The 4,958-nt window shown below is 43.6% G+C and overlaps 1 pseudogene; it reads left to right on the top strand.

The window, feature by feature from the left end:
• The first annotated feature begins 1,266 nt into the window (after window positions 1-1,266).
• LOC106002746 lies at window positions 1,267-2,736 on the top strand (annotated as a pseudogene).
• Window positions 2,737-4,958: the final 2,222 nt, after the last annotated feature.

Below are 4,958 nucleotides of genomic sequence, written 5' to 3'. Positions count from 1 at the left end.
ATTTTATCTGATATTAGAATTGCAACTTCGCCTATTTATGGGGACCATTTGCTTGGAAGATTTTATCCCAGCCTTTTACTTTCAGGATATGTTTGTTTTTGTGGGCAAGGTGAAGTCCATGAATATTGATAATTAGGAGTGAGACGAATTTGGTAATTCCTGCCATGTTATCCACCTTCTTAGGGCCTGCACCTTGTCATATCTCAAAACATGTATTTGGTTCCCTGGTAAACAGCCATTTCTATTCTAATATCAAGATCCTTTTTTCCAATAAATCCCTCAGAAAAAGTCAGATACTGTTGTGGCTCTTTGGTAGAATATTATCCCTGACATTATGAAGTTAAGGGACAGTGATCAGATTCATAGGTAAATTTCTAGGACCGGCACCAAAAAAGAAAGGAGGAAGGAAGGAAGGACGGAAGGAAGGCAGGGAGGGAGAGAGGGAGGGAGGGAGGAAGGAAAGAAGAGGAGAAAGAAAGGCAGGGGAGGAAGGAAGGAAGAGGAGAAAGAAAGGCAGGGGAGGAAGGAAGGAAGAAAGAAGAAATGAAAGAAGGAAGGAAGAGAAAAAGTACAGAGACTAAATTTCCTGAATTATTTGTAGATGCTACAAAGTTGGGCTGTGTGCTCTGTTTGGACTCTTTGCAGTCTCAAGGCAGCAGAATGCCTGTGGGAATGTCTGGAAAGATGAAGGTACAAGGGTGGTGATTCTTTTTGCTCCAGTGTTTTTTTTTTTTTTTTTGTCGGTTCTGTGGCTTGAACTCTGGGCCTGGGCGATGTCCCTCAGCTCTTCAGCTCAAGGCGAGCACTCTACCACTTGAGCTACAGCGCCACTTCCGGTTTTCTGGTGGTTTATTGGAGATAGGAGTCTCACGGTCTCTCCTGCCCGGGCTAGCTTTGAACCGGGATCCTCATATCTCAGCCTCTTGAGTAGCTAGGATTACAGGGGTGAGCCACCAGCGCCCCACCTTCCAGTGTGTTTTATATTTCAAAGAGATTCTGGCTTATGTGGGTCAGGACTTTAATCCTATCACATTTTGTTTCAATGTTTGAAATAATTTCAAGGGCAAAACCCAACTAAGGTGTACTAGGTGTGTCTCAGAAATCCCATCAGAAGCTGCCCTCTCATTGGTAGAAATGCAAAGGTGAGGGTGGGGTTGGGCTATGAAAATGCCCAGGGATCAAAGAACAAAAGCAGAGTCCTGGAGTGCCTGGCCCTGCTGGGATTTTGAGAGCCTTTCATACCTGCTCCACATCTGATCCATCAAGATGAGCATGAGAACCCCACCCTCGCTCCAACATCTGGCCATACAGAGTCTGCTGAGCAACCAGTCCCTGTCCATCTCTGCCTTGGAGGATCTGCCAGCGGTGCTGTTCCCTTTGCTCTTCATGGAGATCTATAAACAGGGCTACACGGGGATGCTGAAAGCCATGGTGCAGGCCTGGCCCTTGCCCTGCCTCCCCCTAGGGGACCTGGTAGAGTCACCAGACCTGGAAACCTTCAAGGCTGTCCTGGATGGAATTGACCTGCTACTTGCCAAGAAGGAGCGCCCTAGTCGGTGGAAACTGCAAGTACTTGACCTGCGGAATGATCACCCAAATATCTGGATACAGGGTTACCATTCAATGGCCCAAATCTCTTATCCAGATGTCCTGACTGACAGGCCAACAGAAAGCTATGGTTTAATGATGACTGAAGAGCAGCCCTTGATGGTCACCAGGGATCTCACCATCAAAGATGGCGCCCAGAATGCTCTCCAAGCCTACCTGCTCCAGTGGGCCAGGAAGAGGAAAGAACGAGTCCAGCTGTGCTCAAGAAAGCTGCGGATTCTGTCTGGCTCCGTGTCTAAAATCCAGAAGGTTCTGCGTGTGGTGAGGCTGGACTCCATCCAAGAACTGGTGGTGAGTGAATTTTGGCTTCCAGGAACCTTGAGAATATTTACTCTTTACCTAGGCCATATGAAGAACCTTCTCATCCTCAAGTGCTCCAGCATGTGGACTGACATCCCTCGCTCCCACGAAAATTCCCAATATTCCTGGATAATCGGGGAGTATCTGGGGCATCTACAGCATCTCCAAGAGCTTCATGTGCACAACATTTTGTTTAATGCAACTATGCCCACCATCCTCAGGAGCCTGCCGCCTCTGAAGACGTTGTCTCTGAGCTCATGTATACTGCCGGAAACCGACCTGAGGTTTTTGTCCCAGTATGCCTGCACCAGGCAGCTCAAGCACTTGCATTTGAGGACTTTGTCAATGAAACGTGCTGAGCCCCTGAGAGCCCTCCTGGAGCATGTAGCCTGCACCCTGGAGACCCTGGCCTTGGAGGAGTGTTACATCACTGATGCCCAGCTCTCGGCCATCCTGCCCACCCTGAGCCAATGCTCCCAGCTCCGCTTCTTCAGTTTCTATGGAAACTCTATTTCCATGGCCACCCTAAAGAACCTCTTGAGCCACACGGCCAGGCTGGGTCATTTGAGAAGGGGGCTCTATCCTGCCCCTCTGGAGTACTACCACCCTGAAGATTGGTATCTAGAGAACTTCGACCCTGAGAGATTTGCTGAAGTTGGGGCTGCCTTGGTGCAGACATTGAGAGATGTGGGAACAAACCAGAAGGTCCAGATCTGTACCAGTTTCTGTCATCGCCATAACACGTGCCAACTGTATAGTCTGACTCTTGATGGTACCTGGTTGGTCACAGAAGAGGATCTTCCTGGCCTTTCTGCTCTGCCTGTGTAGTAAGGCGCCACTCTCTCCTACAAGCTTTTTCAACCTCAGAAATGAAAGCCGGGTTCCAAGTATATTTTAGATATGAGACCCTTGTCCGTTGTATGGCTAGTAAAGATCTTCTCCCAATCTGTGGGCTTTCTATTGATCTTGCTAGCTATGTCATTTGCCCTGCAGAAGCTCTGCAACTTTATGCAATCCCATTTGTCCAACCTTTCTTTGATTTGTTGTGTTTCCGGGTCTCTACTCAAAAAATTTCGGCCTGTGCCAAGGAGACCTAGGGTTTCTCCTATTCCATCCTGTAATGTTTTCAGAGTGTCTGCTTTGACTTCAAGGTCTTTGATCCATTTGGAGTTGATTCTGGTGCAGGGTGATATATAAGGATCTAGCTTTAGTTTTCTACATGTAGTTAACCAATTTTGCCAGCACCATTTACTGAAGAGGCTGTCTTTCTTCCATTCTATTGTTTTAGCTCCCTTATCGAAGATTAGATGGCTATAGGTCTGTAGGTTCATTTCTGGGTTTTCAATTCTATTCCATTGGTCCTGAGGTCTGTTCTTATGCCAGTACCAAGCTGTTTTGATTACTATGGCTTTGTAGTAGAGTTTAAAATTTGGTACTGATATTCCTCCAGCAGTGTTCTTTCCGTTGAGGAGTGTTTTTGCTATTCGGGGTCTTTTATTGTTCCATATGAATTTTTGGATTGCCTCTTCTATTTCCTTGAAGAATGAGGTTGGAATTTTGATAGGTATTGAGTTGAATTTGTAGATAGCCTTGGGAAGTATTGCCATTTTCTCGATGTTACTCTTTCCAATCCAGGAGCATGGGAGGCTTTGCCATTTTTTTAGTTCTGTGTTGATTTCCTTTTTCAAGATTTTAAAGTTTTCATCGTAGAGGTCCTTCACTTCTTTAGTTAAGTTGATTCCTAGGTATTTTATTTTTTGTGGGGCTATTACAAATGGAGTTGCTTTCCTAATTTCAGCCACACTTATCTCATTGTTGGCATACAGAAAAGCCATTGATTTTGGGGGGTTAATTTTATAACCTGCTACTTTGCCAAAGTTTTGAATCAGCTTGAGTAATTTGGGAGTGGAATCTATGGGATTCTTTAAATATAAGATCATGTCATCTGCAAAGAGGGAGAGTTTTATTTCTTCTTTCCCTATTTGGATCCCCTTTATGTCTGCATCTTGTCTTATTGCTGTAGCTAGGCATTCTAATACTAGATTGAAGAGAAGTGGAGAGAGTGGGCATCGTTGTCTTGTTCCTGAGTTAATAGGAAATGGCTTTAGTTTTTCACCATTGAGTATAATGCTGGCTGTAGGTTTGTCATATACAACCTTTATTGTATTGAGGAATGTTCCATGGATTCCTAATTTTTCCAAAACCTTCATCATGAAGGGGTGTTGGATCTTGTCGAATGCTTTTTCTGCATCTATTGAGATAACCATGTGGTTCTTATTCTTGCTCCTGTTGATGTGATGAATAATATTAACTGATTTGCGTATATTGAACCAGCTTTGCATCCCTGAAATGAATCCTGTTTGATCGTGGTGTATGATTTTTTGGATGAAATGTTGAAGTCGATTGGCCAAAATTTTGTTGAGAAGTTTTGCATCAATATTCATCAAAGAGATGGGTCTATAGTTCTCTTTCTTTGATGAGTCTCTGCCTGGTTTTGGGATGAGGGTTATGATGGCTTCATAGAACGTGTTCAGTAGTGAGCTTTGTCTTTCAATTTCATTGAAGAGTTGGAGGAGTATTGGTGTGAGCTCTGCTTTGAAGGCCTTGTAAAATTCCACTGTAAAACCATCTGGTCCTGGACTTTTCTTAGCTAGGAGGTCTCTTATTGCTGTTTCTATTTCAATGCATGATATGGGCCTGTTAAGGTAGTTTAACTCATCTTGGTTTAGTTTTGGCATGTCAATATTTGCTAGAAAAATGTCCATTTCTGTCAAGTTCTCAAACTTATTAGCATAAAGTTTTGAGAAGTATTCCCTTATAATGTTCTGAATTTTCGTTGTTTCCGTGGTGATGTTTCCATTCTCATCTCTGAGTTTATTAATTTGGGTGTGTTCTCTTCTTTTTCTGATAAGATTTGCTAAGGGTCTGTCAATTTTGTTAAGTTTTTCGAAGAACCAACTCTTTGTTTTGTTGATTCTTTCTATAGTTTTTTTTGGATTCTAATTCATTTAATTCTGATTTAATTTTGATTATTTCTTCCGTCTACTGGA

The sequence above is a fragment of the Dipodomys ordii genome, unplaced genomic scaffold (assembly GCF_000151885.1).
Source record: "Dipodomys ordii isolate 6190 unplaced genomic scaffold, Dord_2.0 Scaffold1000000564, whole genome shotgun sequence".
Classification (NCBI taxonomy): domain Eukaryota; kingdom Metazoa; phylum Chordata; class Mammalia; order Rodentia; family Heteromyidae; genus Dipodomys; species Dipodomys ordii.
The sequence above is the reverse complement of the archived record's forward strand: the minus strand, read 5'-3'. Positions and strand labels throughout refer to the sequence as shown.